The following is a 17,478-nucleotide window of genomic DNA, read 5'->3' on the forward strand; positions in this document are numbered from 1 at the left end:
GTCATTTGGACACATGCTATGTGTTGCACATACCCTTTTGTTTCTGCACGAGCCCAGGCACGCCACAGTGGTGTTGTTGCCTTTTCTTTTTAATCCTAGGTTTGTTTTTAGATCCTAAAGCACAAAACGGAATTCAAGAAGTGTGAATTTACTTGAACCAAACTGAAAAAAGGTTTTATCAGCCTCTGCAAAATGCGGCTGCAGAATTCTCAACAGTTTTAATTATAACACACTAAATAAATACAGTAAGCAACTCTTTGCTCTGAGGTTGAAATCTCTATCTATTTTTATCTCCAAGCAGATAACAGACCAGAAGGGAAAGTTACGACATTGTGAGTAGATTATTGAATCTAAGCATCAACAACTTCTTTGACATTATTTTGTACTGCATGCTGAAGAAAATCATTTACCTGAAAATGTCTTCTAAAAAGTCTTAATTTTTTTTGCTTAGTCTGTTTACCATGATCAAATAGGATTTATATCAGGGAGGCAAGGATGGTTCAATATCTGCAAATCAATCAGTGTGATACACAACATTAACAAAAGGAAGGATAAAAATCACATGATTATCTCAACTGATGCACAAAAAGTATTGACAAAATTGAACATCCATTCATGAAAAAAACTCTCATCAAAGTTGGTATAAACTGTCACTATTTGCAGATGACATGATACACTATATAGAAAGTCTCCACCAAAAAAACTATTAGAACCAATCAATGAATTCAGTAAAGTTGCAGGATACAAGATTAATATACAGAAATCTGTTGCTTTTCTATACACTAATAATGAAATATCAGAAAGAGAAAGCAAGAAAACAATTCCTTTTAAAATTGCATCAGAGAATAAAATACCTAAGAATAAATTTAGCCAAGGAGGTAAAAGACCTATACTCTGAAAACTATAAGACATTGATGAAGGAAATTGAAGATGATACAAAGAAATGGAAAGATATTCTGTGTTCATGGACTGGAAGAATTAATATTGTTAAAATGTCCATACTACAAAAAACAATCTACAGATTTAAACCAATCCCTATCAAAATACCCATGACATTTTCCACAGAACTAGAACAAATAATGCTAAAATTTATATGGAACCACAAAACACCCCGAATTGCCAAAGCAATCTTGAGAAAAAAGAACAAAGCTTGGAGACGTCACGGTCCCTGACTTCAGACTATACTACAAAGCTACAGTAATCAAAACAATATAGTACTGGCACAAAAACAGACACATAGATTAATGGAACAGAATAGAGAGCCCAGAAATAAACCTACACACTTATGATCAATTAACCTCTGATGAAGGAGGCAAGAATATACAATTAATGAAAAACATTCTCTTCAATAAGTGGTGCTGGGAAAACGAAACAGCTATATTTAAAAGAATGAAATTAGAACATATTCTCACACCATATACAAAAATAAACTCAAAATGGATTAAAGATCTAAATGTAGCATCAGAAACCATAAAACTCCTAGAATAAAGCATAGGCAGAGCACTCCTTGACATAAATCAAAGCAATATTTTTTTTGGATCTGTCATCTAAGGCAAAGGAAACAAAAGCAAAACTAAACAATGGGACCTAAGTAAACTAAAAGCTTTTGCATAGCAAAGGAAACCAGAAACAAAATGAAAAGACAACCTACTGAATGAGAGAAAATATTTGCAAATGATATGACCAATAAGGGGTTAATATCCAAAATATACCAACAGTTCACACAACTCAATATCAAAAAAAACCAAAATTAAAGTTTTGAAAGAACTTTATTAGAAGAACCCAATTAAAAAATGGGCAGAAGACCTGACAAGACATTTTTCCAGAGAAGACATACAGATGGCCAACAGGCACAGGAAAAGATACTCAACATCACTAATCATCAGAGAAAAGCAAATCAAAACCACAATGAGATATCACCTCACATCTTTCAGAATGGCTATCATCAAAAAGACCACAAATAACAAATGTTGGTGAGGATGTGGAGAAACCCCTACACTGTTGGTGGGAATGTAAATTGTTGCAGCCACTATGGAAAACAGTATGGAGGTTCCTCAGAAAACTAAAAGGAGAACTACCATATGATCCAGCAATTCCACCTTGGGAATATATCAGAAGAAAATGAAAACACTAATTCAAAAAGATGCATGCATCCTAATGTTCATAGCAGCACTATTTATAATAGCCAAGATTTGGAACCAACCAACCTAAGTGTCTATCAACAGATGAATGGATAAAGAAGATGTGTCATATATATATATATATATGTATATATATATATATATATATATATATATATATACACACACACACACGCATATATACATATATACTTACATATATATATATCAATCTACAATGGGATACTACTTGGCCATAAAAAAGAATGAAATTTGTAATTTTGCAGACTAGGATGGACCTGGAGTATATTATGCTTAGTGAAATAAGTCAGAGAAAGAGAATGCTATCACTTATATGTGGAATCTAAAAAATAAAACAAATAAATGAATGTAACAAAACAGAAACAGACTCACAGATATAGAGAACAAACTAGTGGTTACCAGTGGGGAGAAGAAATAGGGGAGGGGCAAGGTAGAGGTAGGGGATTAAGAGTTATGAACTACTATGTATAAAATAAATAAACTACAAGGCTATATTGTATAGCACAGAGAATATAGCCAATATTTTATAATAACTTTAAATGGAGTATAATCTATAAAAATATTGAACCAGTATGTTGTACACTGAAATTAATATAGTGTTGTAAATCAATTATACTCCAGTACAAAAATGGTTAAGATGGTAAGTTTTTTCTTTTTGTCAGAGTATCTTTATTTATTATTTATTTTTAATTTATTTTATTGAAGTATAGTTGATTTACAATGTGTTAATTTCTGCTGTACAGCAAAGTGATTCAGTTATACATATATATACATTCTTTTTCATATTCTTTTCCACTATGGCTTATCACAGGATATTGAATATAGTTCCCTGTGCTATACAGTAGGACCTTGTTGTTTACCCATTCTACATATAATAGTTTGCACCTGCTAATCCCAACCTCCCAATCCATCCCTCCCCACCCCCCTTGGCAAACATAAGTCTGTTTTCTATGTCTGTTGAGTTTGTTTCTGTTTTGTAAATATGTTCATTTGTATCATTTTGTTTTAGATTCCACATATAAGTGATATCATATGATATTTGTCTTTCTCTGTCTGACTTACTTCGCTTAGTATGATAATCTCTAGGTCCATCCATGTTGCTGCAAATGGCATTATTTCATTCTTTTTTATGGCTGAGTAGTATTCCATTGTATATACGTACCACATAAGATGGTAAATTTTATGTTATGTATATTTTTACAATAGAAAAATTGAAAACAGGGACGTCCCTGGTGGTCCAGTAGGTAAGACTCTGTGCTCCTAATGCAGGGGGCCCGGGTTTGATCCCTGGTCAGGGAACTTGATCCCACAAGCTGCAACTAAGAGCCAGCATGCTGCAACTAAAGATCCTGTCACAAACAAAAAACCCCATACTGCTCTGAAATAATTTTGAAGTGTAATTCTCCTCTTGACTTTCAGAAGAGCCCTTAGTGAGGGCAGAACTCTCCCTTTCTCACCTCTCCACAGTCGCCGGGGCCTTGGTGCTCAGGCCATGAAAATGAAGACCCCTCCAGTCACCACTGCAGCTGGGCTCTGGGGACAGTGGGGATCCAAGAACAGAGTGCCCTGGCGTGGTCAGCTGGGGCCTTGGTGAGGGCTGCAGGTTGAGGGAAGGCCCAGGGGGTTGCATACCTGCCCTTGGCCTCACTTCCCTGCTCTTCTCCTAGATGATTCTATCAGAAATGATTTGGGCCCAAGAATGGGCCTGTGATGCCAACTCTGGGCTGAATTCCTCCCCTGCATGTGGGCATCACACCGTAGACCCCGATCTTCCATAGCAGCGTAAGAAAGGGAGGGCAAAGCCGGGAGCAGAGAACAGACGTTGAGAGGTTCACTCACTTATTTTCAAAGCAGGCCATACTACCAATGAGGAAACAGGTGCATGGAGGTGAAGAGCCTTGCTGGAGACTGTGCTTCACCCCAGCTCTGTCTGACTCAAAGCTTTGAATTACATCATAATTTCCAAAAGAAAGGGTTAGGGAACCGTTGACCGTAACCACTTGCCTTGGCCAGGCATGATGATAACCGTTTGCCTGAGTTTTCTCACAATAGGACGTCCTGATAAAGAACTCAGTGCTGCCACCGGAAACAAACCGGGAGAATTCGGGAGGGGCCGAAAGGACGGAGGGAGAAGAAGTTATGTCCAGAATCCTCCTCGCTGGAATCCATCTTGGCTGAGCCATGTGCGAGCCACCAGGAAGGACCCTGAGTCAGAGTGATTGGCCAGAGACAACCCGGAAACTAATCCCATCACCATAAAACCCTGAGACTGCGAGCCACGTGGGGAGCAGTACTCCTGGGCTCCCTTACCTGCTGCTCTCCACCCAGGCGCCCCTTCCCAATAAAGTCTCCTGCTTTATCAGCACGTGTGTCTCCTCGGACAATTCATTTCTGAGTGTTCGACAAGAGCCCACTCTTGGGTTCCCCTTCCTGCAACAAAAGGGTTGATCCTCACAATTACAATAAAATTAACAAGCGGCCTAAAGGACTTGTTTGGGAAATTCAGTCAAATGACTACATAACAAGTTTAACATCAAAGGCAGCCTCATTGCTTACATTATGTTTTACCATAAGCAGTTATTAAATCACTTAAAGATGTTTCAGGACTGAACGGGTTATTTCTCTATGATGCATTTCTAATGAAAGGAAACATGAACTATTATTATTCATTATAAAATGTAAAACAGGAGATTTCACAGCCAATCAAACCAGAGTTTAGAACTGGATCCTCTTGCACTTTCCCCCACATGTGTGTCAAAGCCGTTCCCTTCTGCAGGCTTCTGCTGGCCTCTGAGCGCCCTGGACCACCAGCTACGGGGTGCTGCCTGCCTGATCTGGCCAAGAACACACCAGGAACACGCCCCAGGGAGAGGCATCATCTTCCATGGAGCTGTTGAAAACACTGGGGCTTGTTGCCATGACTGCCTTCACCTACTCTAAGGATTTATCAAGTGAACAAAAACACATTAAAACCTCAGTGCTTGGCTTGGGGTTTTGAAGATCAGTGGCATCTGTTGTTGGGATAGATCCTTGGGGCTTTCCCAGCTCCTATTGATTGATTGATTAATTGATTGTGGTACGGATGCCCGAGGGCTCTGTGCGCAGCCCAGCTCTCTCTCTGTTGCTAATTCTCCCGCAGATCCTCGGCTGCAGCTCTGGTTCTTGCCTCTTCGTTCACACTATGTGGGACCTGAAACTTGTCTGTCCTGTGGCCCCAGAACCTTGACCGGGCAGCCTCTCCTGTCGGCTCCCAGGGAGGTTCGGCTGCCTTTTCTGATTGAGGGCTGCATGACTGAACCACACAAAGTTGCCCTTTTTGTTGGCTATTTTTGTCCTGCAAAAAGGAGAGTTTCACATCCTGCACTTTTATACTTCTGGAGGAGTAAACGACCTGCTTTTGTTGCCCAATTCAGGGAACAAATGGTTCCTTCGTCAAAGAACTTTTTTGAGCCAAACAATGCTTGTTTGATGCCTGTTTCCTCTTCAGTGACACATGTGGCACCATCACAGGAGGACCATAGTCTCTCCTGCCTTCCTAGGGAGCTCCAGCCCTTTGTGCGACAAGTGCCCTTCCTCTGGGCAGCTCCACTGTGATGATCTTTTTCTGAGGGTGCAGTGACAAGAAAAACGTGAAATATTGTTCCTGTTCCCTTAAGTAATAAATTACAATTTCTTCCATTTTCTCTTTGGCTAAAAGCTTTACCCAACTTTAACCTTTCTTCTCCATTATGTAAATAGCAAAAAGAATGCGACGTGTCCACCCAAACTTAGACTGTTTGGAGCTGGAAACATCACTGACCTCTTTGTTTACTGTCTTAGAATCTTTGCAGCTGATAAATGTGTTTCTTCTTTCAAATGAACTGGAACAGATGAGTTCCCACAAAGCCTGGGTCTGAGCACGTGGTAGGAGAATGTGCAGCTTCTCCACGGCTGGTGCCGGCCCATCTCGTAGAAGCTCAGAGGCCCGGGGAGGCCAGCCCCAGCTGGTCCCGGGAGAGGACCATGGTCAGCTCCGTATGCGAAATCTTACTGCCGGAAAGGGATTTGGGGTGCATCATATGAATATATACATACAATTATAAAATAAAAATAAAATAAGCAAAGAAATGGAGATGGAGGAGAATGAAGGTAGAAAGTTGAGGCCACGTTTTTCTTTTTGCCTATTCATATTTTGAGTTTTCTCACTTTCCTTATTGACTTGTAGGAGTTCCTTGTATATTCCAGGTCTGTGCTGTCCAGTGGGGTAGCCACTGGTCCCATGCGCCTGTTAGAATGACAATTAATTAAAATCCAGCTGCTCAGTCACACTGGCTGCATTTCAAGTGCTCATTAGCCGCCAGTGGCTCACGGCCAGCACAGACCTGGAACATTCCCATGAGTGCGACAAATCTTCTCAGACAGAGTGGTTCTATCTATGAACCCCTTGTCAATTTTATTCATTTCAAATCTTCTTCCAGATTATTGTTTTCTGCTAACTTTGACTATGACGACTTCACTGAACCACAGGTAGAGTTTTTAGATGGTCTTATCCCTCCTATTTTGCCCTGTCGTTGGTGCATTGAGGGTCTTGTTTGAATAGTCTCCTCCCTGAGGTCGCCAAGGCATTTCCTTTGACCTTTTTGCATCTGTTTTATGGTTTTACTTTTCCTATTTTTCTTTTAAATTTGTATTGGAGTGTAGTTGATTTACACTGCTGTGATAGTTTCAGGTGTACAGCAAAGTGAATCAGTTATACATATACACATATCGATTCTTTTTTAGATTCTTTTCCTATATAGGTCATTACAGAGTACTGAGTAGAGTTTCCTGTGCTGTACAGTAGGTCCTTGATGGTTACCTATTTTATATACAGTAGTGTGTATATGTCAATCCCAAACTCCCAATTTATCCCTCCCCCCCTTCCCCCCTGGTAATCATAAGTTCGTTTTCTACATGTGTGACTCTATTTCTGCTTTGTAAATAAGTTCATTTGTACCCTTTTTTTTTGATTCCACATATAAGCGATATCATATGATAATTTGTCTTTGACTTCACTCAGTATGACAATCTCTAGGTCCATCCATACTTTACCTATTAAAGTATTGAATCCAACAGGACTTTGCCTCCTTTACACAGTGGGAGGGAGGAATCCATTTACTGAGACAGGTTTCCCCAACGCTGCTGCAAACACATGGGTCTTCTCCCCGCTGGTCTGGAGCACTGCTGCTCTCCCGAGCCCGTCCCAGGCCTGCGTGTGTCTTGTGGGTCCGTGGCTCTCTCACGGGCTGCATCCACCTCTTTGCTTTTCCTCTGCTGGAGCACGCTGCCTTCTTGCTACGACTCCGTGGTGTGACTTCATATGGGGGGTGTGCCCTGCAACCCCTAGCTCTTCTTTTGCCAAAGTGTCTTAGCCATTCATGGACCCTACCCATCTACATGCATTTTAAAATCCATTTTGTGAGTTCCTCAAACATACATATCTATCTATCTATCTATCTATCTAAAATCGGCAATACTAATGAAATACGCTCCTTTAATTTTAAAAGAGTGTATGTACGGGGCAAGCTCTGAAATCTCCTTTTGAACCTAAGAATGAAGTGCAAGTGTTAACAGTGATTAAAAATCCATTCCATGGAGTTTCAATGATTCTGGAGCACCTGTAAATGCTCATTTCCAAAGTGCTTTGCTTTTGGAGGCTCCTAATGAAGGCAGTGTGTTGCCATGGTAACAGTTACTTTTAGTTAGTACTTTTTATAGATTTAAGGGTTACACCTTGGAGTCTCTTCCTACAAATGAGTAACTCTTAAGGCAGTGTGGTACTTCATTTAATGTAGATATTTAATGGCATAGAGTCGACTTGAAAGAACCAGAAATGGGAAATTTTCAGCCTTTGTATTTGATGTAGACACACATTGTTACCAGGGCTACAACATTTGCATCAATTTTTTTTTTCACAAAATAAAAGTTAATCTTTTTATCCAATGAAATGTATTAAATATGGATTTAATAAATTATGGCAGAAATATATATGTGTGTCAGGAGTTTGCCCAGATCACTGTTTTTTACCTTGGGGCAGAATCCCCAGTTACTGTCGGGAACCTGAAGACTTGAAGAACGGTGTCTCCTGACCTAATGGGGGGACGTCACAGGCGCCCGGGGAGGAGGGAGCTGGTGGGCCTGGGTTTGGATACTAGCTCTGCTCTTTACTGCCTGTGAAGGCTTGAGCTTCAGAAGATACGGTAACCCCCATCTTCTACTGCAGAGCATGTTCTGCAGAACATGATGACTGAAACAGATCCATGTCAAAAGTGCAGAGGGAAGGCAACAGAGAGTGGTCCTCGGGGGTGCCCGGCACCAGGGAACAGATTGGGCCCTCTGCTTCCATGCAGGGGCCACGGAGCACAGAGGCAAGGCCTCGGACAGGGGGCAAGGGCCTGGGCAGAGGGCCTGGGGCTGGTGGGGTGAGGATGGTCAGGACAACGGGGCGGCGATCAGAGGCCCCAGTGTAGGCGAGAGCTCTGTACTTTACACAGCAGCCAGCTCGGTGACCGGAGTGTGGCAGAGGGAAGACCTGGCAAAGCTAAGGGGCACAGAGAGGCTGGCACGAGGGCCGTGTGTGCCCTCGGCCTGAGGAGAGCAGGGGTGACCTTAGGCAGGGATCTGGGAGGGAGGTGACACTGCGAACCTCAGTCACCAAGAGGAGGCTCCTCTGGGCATGGAGAAGCAGAAGGAGTGGAAGGAGCCAGAGCTTATCCTGAAAACTTTGATCTTCTCTGATAAACAACTGTTTAAAGAACAGCGACGATCATAACAATATGTGGTGTATACACTGATATGTATAAAATTGATGACTGATTAAAAAAAAAAACAATATGTGGTTTGAATATCTGACATTTGTCCTTTTAAAAAAAGTTTCAAAATGCATTTATGAGCATTATCTCATTTGGCTCCCACAAGATCTTTGTGAGCTAGAACAGGCAGACTTTACATCCTTGTCTAAAATAGGAAGAGACTGTTTCTAGAAAAGTAACAACCGCAATGAAGGCAAAACAATTTCCAGGCCTTATTCTGCCTCCAAAAAGAAAAAAAAAGAAAAAAAAGTGGCTTCTTTTGCCTCTGTGGTTCAACACCATGGCCAAGGTCAGTCTCATATCAGTTCTCTGGGAATCAGGAGGAAATTGCTGAAAAATGGACATGCCCAGGAGCGGTCCCTTAGACTTCTCGAGGACAGAGCTGATTGTCCAGATGACAGATCAGTTTATTGTGCAATGAAATGAAGTATACATGTCCTACAGGTGGTCAAAACAGGGTGCTTCCCAGTCTATGAGCTCTCCCACGACTCACATGCGTGTGGGCTGAGGTTTTGGGACACCTACTGGGAATACAACTCAGCCTATCATCTGGGTCCATGTGACCTCCATCCCAGCTGCTGTATTGTGGTCCCTGATATTTCCACTCCTCCAGTCCCCTAGGGAGTCAGGAGCTTCCCACACAGCTGCCAGTGACACCCACCTCCTGGTATTCATGACTTTGTGTGTATGGGCTGGACCAGCGACTTGATTTTAATGAACAAAATACAGCAGAGGTGATGGGGTGTCACTTATGAGAGGAGGTTATAAAAGACTGTGACTTCCCTCTTTTTCATATACTCTGTCTTTCTGACTCTCCTCACACATTTGCTCTGATAAAGTGGAGAAGGTCACATGGCAAGAAACTCTGGGCAACCTCCAACTGCCAGTAAAGAAGCCAGAGCCTCATCCTAACATCTCACAGGGAGCTGAATCCTGCCGACAACCATAGGAGTGAGCTGGAATTTGATTGTTCTCTTTTGGAAACTTCAGATGAGACCACAGCCCCAGCTGACACCTTGATTACAGCCTGTGAGAACCCCTGAGCTGTGTAACCCAGCTAAACTGTGCCCTGATTCCTGGCCCACAGAAACAATGAGATGATAACTGTGTTTTTTAAGCCACACACTTTGGGGTGATTTGGGGGTAATTTGTTTTGCAGCAACAGATAATTAATACACCTAGGTTCCAACACTTGGGGCTATCTTTGATCCTATCGATTACAATAAGGCACGTAGAAGTTCTCCCGCCCTTTTCTCAAGGCCCCTAAATTTATGCTTCTCTGGAATCTGAGGGAAGATATTGGGGAGGAAGATAATGCTTAGGAAGGAAAAGATCACTCCGTATCAGCCTCCAGACACTCTTTCCTCTGCTGGACAACCACTTCTCCAGCTTTTTGCCTTCCTTGCTATTCTGCCTTGGACTTTCTATGTTCCAAAACTTAGCTTGAGTCCAGACTGTCTTCTTCTTCATCCTTGACCTGGATTCCAACTCCAGAGCCTGATTGCTGGGGTTCTCAGCCTGACCTGGTCAGCAGATCTTTTATCACTGCTGCATTTGATGGTTGGTCTGTGGTGTTCTTGTCCTTGTCCGACACCCACACAGATCAAACCTCCTTAGCAGCCCTGCAGGATGGCCTGATTCCCTGCCCGGGCAGTACACCGACAGGCCCCCGACTAGCTCCCAGTGCCCAGCCCTGGTGCATGGCTCCCTGACTGCTCTGCTCAAGCTTTTCATATCACTGACCTTCGCAGCCCCGCTGCCTTACAAGGCTCACACAGTCTTTCAAAGGCCTGTGCCAAGTTCTGAGCTCCTTCCTCCTGTCTGTCCAGGGGGGTGGGATGGGACTTACGGACGGGCCAGCTCTTCGGGGGAGATGTGAATGCAGCAGCTCCACGGAGAGTTTGGCACCAGGCCTGGCCACTCAGTGGCACTGCGGTGACTCACAAAGCAGTGGGGAGTGGGGTGTGGAGTCAGAACCAGCTCCCAGGCCCTCTCAGCAATGATGAAGCAGACCGTTGACTTGCAGCCATGAAAACGGAGTAAAAGTTCCTTTTTCTGGCCTCCAGGGATTGCCACAGATGGACGGATGCCAGGCCACCCGCCCAATCTGTCCTCCTCCTGAGCCCTCTGCTCCCGCCATTTTCTAGTCCAGAATTCTTTACTTTACAAAATATTTATTGGGACTTCCCTAGTGGTCCAGTGGTTAAGACTTCGCCTTCCAATGTAGGGGGTGTGGGTTTGATCCCTGGTCGGGGAACTAAGATCCCATATGCCTCACAGCCAAGAAACCAAAACATAAAACAGAAGCAATATTGTAACAAATTCAATAAAGACTTTAAAAATGGTCCACATCAAAAAAAAAAATAAAAATAAAGAATAAAAAAATAAAAAATATTTATTGAATGGGTGAACCCCACAGACATTATGTGAAGCAAAAGGATCTGAATACAAATGAGTAAATGCTGTGCACTTCCTTTAGATGGCATTTTAGAATAGGTGAAGTTCAGTAAGGTGAAAAAAAATCCTACTAGTTGCCTCTGGTTGGTGAGGGATTGCCTGACCAGAGATGTGAAGGAACTTTCTGGACAGATGGAGATGTTCTCTGTCACAGGGTTGGGGGCACCACAGGTGTATGCATTTGCCAAAATCGTACAGCCAGCTTTGTGGTTCTGTCACTAAGTCATTTTGATAGATGTAAATTTTACCTCCAAAAAAACTAAAAAATAATATTATGTCAGGGCAGGGAGTGGGTGGGATTACAAAAGCAGCAGAAATGGCAGAATGTGGATAATTCCTGAAACTGGGTAACTGGTGCACAGAGGCTCATTACATTATTCTGTTTACTTTGTATATGCATAAACTTTTCCATAATAAGGCATTGAAAAATTATCTACTGAACACATATTCTGTATGAGACCCTAAGCTAAATGACACGGCACAGGCAGACAAGGCTGCAGATACAAAAAGTCAATTAAAGATGGAATTTTTACTTACAAACATTAAGTGCCTTGAAAGGGGGAAATGTGGAAAGAAATGCTGACCATTAGTAATACCTTAAATTGTTATTCATTAATAACCCTTTAGTGTCGTTTATAATTTACCACGGATATGTATGCTTAGGAGGAATACTAATGATACTCTCATCAGATCTATAGACAAAATTGCTCTGAGATATCTTGTTTCTTCCCACTTCTATACCTTTGTTTTTGCTATTTCCATGAATGCTTGCTTCCCTCTATCCCTCCAAACCTATGTAAATTCCACTCATGATTTAGCAGCACTACTCAAAACACGGGCCCAGGAAGATGCGGACCTTTTACCAGGGGTAAATCCACCTGCTGCTTCTTTCATCAAGATTGTCATGTTATGTTACCCTCATAAGAAGAAGGGCAGCAGAACTAAACGTTGTGCTGGGTGATGTAGTTGATTTACATTCTGATTCAAGCTGGATTCTTAGACCAGCAGCCAGTCCTGGGACTAACACTAGGGCAATGGTTCATTAGATTCACCTGGGGAGCATACAGGTCCACTAAAGCAGAATCTCTGTGTTGTGAGTTCTCCACGTGATTCCAATACACAGCCAGCGTGTGAACCAGTGATTCATGAACCGCATAAGTCACTTCCCCTCCAGGAGTTTCTCTGTGCCGGCTCTGGAAGAGTTTTCTTTTATCCAACACCCTCCACGTTGCTGACTTCCAATCTGCTGTCTAAGTGTCTGGGGCCTTGTACTGTTTCAAACAGTCATGCTTGGTTTCTTCAATAAGGATGTATGGATATGTGTTTTTGAGGGTAGGGACCATCTTTTACTTCTTTGTATCCCTCCCAACACTTGGCACTATGGTGCTCAGTAAACATTTGTTCAAAATGTTTTTTTAGAAAACGATCAAGTATTTCCTTATTAAAACTTGCCTGGGGATTTCCCTGGTGGTGCAATGGTTGAGAATCTGCCTGCCAGTGCAGGGGACACGGGTTCGATCTCTGGTCTGGGAAGATCCCACATGCCGTGGAGCAACTAAGCCCATGCACCACAACTACTGAGCCTGCCCTGTAGAGCCTGCAATCCACAACTACTGAGCCCGCATGCCGCAACTACTGAAGCCCACGCGCCTAGAGCCCATGCTCCGCAACAAGAGAAGCCACCGCAATGAGAAGCCCACACACTGCAACGAAGAGTAGCCCCTGCTTGCTGCAACTAGAGAAAACCCATGCATAGCAACGAAGACCCAACGCAGCCAAAAAAACCAAAAAAAAAACAAACAAATAAAAACTTGCCTGTATTCTTTAATTATATATATATATATAGATAGATAGATAGATAGATAGATATAAATTCCTATGGTCTGAATGCTTATGTCTCTCCCCGCAATTCTATGTTGAAATTCTAACCTGCAAGGTGAGGGTATTAGGAGGTAGAGCCTTAGGGAGGTGATTAGGTGCCCATATAAAAGGGACCCCAGAGAGCTTCCTCGTCCCTTCTACCACATGAGGAGACAGAGAGAAAACAGCTATCTATGAATCAAGAAGTTCTCACCAGACACTGAATCTGCCGACACCTTGATCTTGGGCGTCCCAGTCTCCAGAACTGTGAGAAATAAATTTTTGTTTTTTATAAGCCACCTAGCTGAGGGTATTTTGTTATAACAAACCAAATGGATAAAGACATATAGATATCTATAAATAACTCAAGAATTCTTTCTCAAGGTATTGAACTAAATGATTAATTATTACTGGGACATGCTTTTTCATGAAGGAAATATAAAAAGAGATAAAATTTAAACATAACTTTTCAGTTATTTAATTTTGCAATATGCCAATTCAATGTATTTCCTATTTAAAAGATTCTGTCTATATTATTTTGCTATCCGTCCTCACGCAAACTATTTATATGCTGAGTTGTTTGCAGAGGAGAAATTTGTTCTAATGGAGTTACTGGGAGTTGAGGTAAACCGACTCAGGCTTTAGAGAACCATCGTTCTTACCAGTTGACCACAAATGAGAGGAACTATGCGTACCTATTACAGATCAACACCAGAATGATCTTCACACATAATGGTGCAGAATTTTTTTCCCAATGAAACATGGAAAAATGTAGCAGCCCAGAGTGAAGTTGCCTTCAAAAGCTCTCTGGAGTGAAACCACTGTGTTCTCCTGGGTGACAGAGCCCAGTTCTAACGTCCATCAGAGAGGCTCCTAGGAACGGCTTCCATTAAACCAGAGCCTGGTTGCTTGTACCACACTGATAAAGACAAAATTCATCCTATCTACCAAAAACATTCTTGCCATACAAGACTTAGCAATGAAAATAAACAAAAGCTTTAGCTGTCAACTACAGATACCATGAAGAACGGTGAATTTCGGTTTTTGTTAGTGCTCATTTGTCTTTGCTTTTAATTGCTTAGTTGGCTGCAAAAAGTGTTCACATTCCTTTACGATATTGTTTCACTTGAAGTTAATTGTGAAAGAAAAGAGAGAATTAATAGCACTTCTCAGAGCCCACATGTTATTTAACCTAAAGAACTTTACGTCAGAGATTTCAGTATGAGTCAAAGGCCATCATTCCTTCATAATAGGGTGATTTAGCAAATTAAAATTAGGAGAGCAGTAGATAGTGCTGATGAGAATGGCAAAAACGCATTAAGAGTGATTCATTCCTTGAAGAAAAGAATCACTGTCAATGCCAATTTTAAACACTGTGAAATTTACTAACTATTGCAGAGCACCACCTAGTGGTGATGATATAGCTCCCCCCTCGTGTTAAAGGAGGACTGCACTTTACCTCAGCCTGAAATTGGCAAATCCACATCCACAGTGGATGACACACACCATGACTGTAAACTATCAAAAAGGTGAAAGGAGAAAGGCATCTTTTATCACTCAAAATTTGTTTAGGGTGATAAAGTGCATTAATATAGATAAGGTAAGCAAGTTTCAGTAGCTTATATGAAATTTTAAAATGTTCCAGGGTCTCAGACATGTCCAATATGGATTCTCAGTAAATTCTGTTTTAGGATATTGAACAAGTACTGTGGTTACTTTTCTCACAATAATTACTGCAATCTGTCTTATCTGTCTTGAGTTATACCATAGAATATTGAGTACTGCTTTGTTTTTTTCTTACTCGAAACAAGTGTAATTTGTGCATTTCTTCAAGTGCAATCTGAAAATCAAACGCTTTTGACATGGTAGGTGTCACAATTATCTTTATTTAATGAGATTTATGGAGGATGAAAAAATGTTTAAAGGGATATTTGCTTCTATGACAACTTGAGGGCATAGCTGAGAGTATTATGGGTAATTTGGACACTTTCTGATCAAATTCAGATATAACAAGGCACTTACACTTAGTTTACCAATATTTCTAATTATAAGCACATTTTCAGACATATAGGGCTCACTGTATTTTAAACATAGACAAGATTCAATGTGAATCTATCATTTTTCTCTTGCTTCAAGCCTTGTTCTATAAAAGAGCCATTGATTTGTTTGGCATGGGTAAACCTAATTTAATCTATTAGATGTCCTTCTCAACAATAAAGGGTCTGAAGAAAAAAGTTAATGACTAGGCCTGAAATTATTTTTAAAATTCACAATGTTGTCTATTCTATTTTCCTTACTGACTTAACAAATCTTTAAACCACCTTCATGTGTATTATGGAGATATAACTTATACCATACAGTGATGTGATTTATTGAATGTGAGAGAAATTCTCACATTCAATCTTAATTTCCTTAAAAAGAAAAGACGAGAACAGGTTACAGTGTTTAAATAGTGAATGCTTTTGTAAAAGAGCGGCTAAGTGCAGTCTTTCTCACAACTACTCAACTTTGGTGGCAGCATGAAAGCAGCCATAAACTTTATGCAAATGAGCAGATGTGCCTGTTTTCCAATAAAGTTTTTTTTTAATTATTTATTTATTTATTATTTATGGCTGTGTTGGGTCTTCGTTTCTGTGCGAGGGCTTTCTCTAGTTGCAGCGAGTGGGGGCCACTCTTCATCGCGGCATGCGGGCCTCTCACTATCGTGGCCTCGCTTGTTGCGGAGCACAGGCTCCAGACGCGCAGGCTCAGTAGTTGTGGCTCACGGGCCTAGTCGCTCCGTGGCATGTGGGATCTTCCCAGACCAGGGCTCGAACCCGTGTCCCCTGCATTGGCAGATTCTCAACCACTGCGCCACCAGGGAAGCCCTCCAATAAAGTTTTATTTACAAAAACAGGCTGCGGGTTGGATTTGGTCCACTGCCATACTTCACTAACCTTGATCTCTATCATCAGCAGGGAATTTGGTATTTTGCTGCATCTTATTAAACCTCTGTTCAATATTTTTTATTATTTATTTATTATAACAAATATTTATTGAGCACCTACTGTGCTCCAGGCACTGCTCTAGGAACTAGGGATACAGACGTGAACAAAATAAAATCTCTATCCTCACAGAGCTTGCATTCTACTGGGAGAAAACAAACGAACAAAGAAACAAAACATGCAATGCATCAGGGAGTGATAAGTGCTTGAAGAAAATAAGGCAGGATGAGGGATGGATAGTTCTAGAGGTGGGAGTGGCACAGTTCTAGAAGGAGGGCTAGGAAAGTCCTCCCCGAGAGGTACGTGAGGGTCAGAAAGAAGCCGCCCCACCCCTCTGCTGCGTAGGGGGGGTTGGCAGCTGTTCCAGGGAAGACAGGAGGGTGGAGTCCTGAGCCAGGAGGAGAACCAGCCAAAGGCTGATGAGCCTGCAGCCCTAGGGGAAGGAAGGGAGGTATCCAGGGGCCAGGGCCAGGGCCTCCAAGGCCATTTTGAGGAGCAAGGACTTTATCTTGGTGTCATGGAGGCCCCTAGGGGCCTTTAAGCCAGGCAGTGAAGTGACTGATTGACGCATTTATAATGTGTCTCTCTCCGCTGTGGCACCATGGGCTGTGGGTCCAGGACCAAGCAGGGCGGGTTAGGAAGCCCCACAGCCTCCAGGTGCGGGTGGTTGGACTTGGCCGCGTGGTGAGGAGCAGTCAGATCCCGGGAACAGCTGGGGCTGGGACGTGGGATGAGGGGAAGGGAAGCCAGGGGGACCGTCCAAGGACTTTGGACAGAAGTGCCATTTGCTGAGCCCTAAGCAGTCGTGGGCTTGGCACTTGGCAGGGGCTGGTTCCCAGGTGCTTTGCTAGCATCGTTTGGGTCGCCTCTTAGGCTGGAGGCAGTGGATCGGACTGGGCTTCAGGGAGGAGATGCCAGTTGGGGAGTGATGGGTAGAGGCCCACAAAGTCATCAAGAGAGCCACCAGGACTGGGATCCCGCGGAGGAGCAGGAGGAGTCGGGAGGGAGGCAGGGAGCGCATCCTGGAACAGCTGAGGAGAAGGCCAGGGATGGAGGGATGCGGGGGGGGTCTCACCACAGCCTTTATGGGGGCGGCAGGGGGAGGGGGAGTGGGCTGCAGAGTAGGTTCAAGAGGAACCAGGGGGTGAGGAAGCCAAGCCGGGTGCGTGGAGACCCAGGCCCAGG

General features: G+C 42.7%; 1 protein-coding gene across 3 annotated transcripts in view; it reads right to left on the bottom strand.

The window, feature by feature from the left end:
* Positions 1-17,478, bottom strand: part of TJP1 (tight junction protein 1) — a 339,138-nt gene that overhangs the window by 295,639 nt on the left and 26,021 nt on the right. The window lies entirely within an intron of this gene.

This window comes from Balaenoptera borealis, assembly GCF_965194805.1.
Source record: "Balaenoptera borealis genome assembly, chromosome: 3".
Classification (NCBI taxonomy): Eukaryota; Metazoa; Chordata; class Mammalia; order Artiodactyla; family Balaenopteridae; genus Balaenoptera; species Balaenoptera borealis.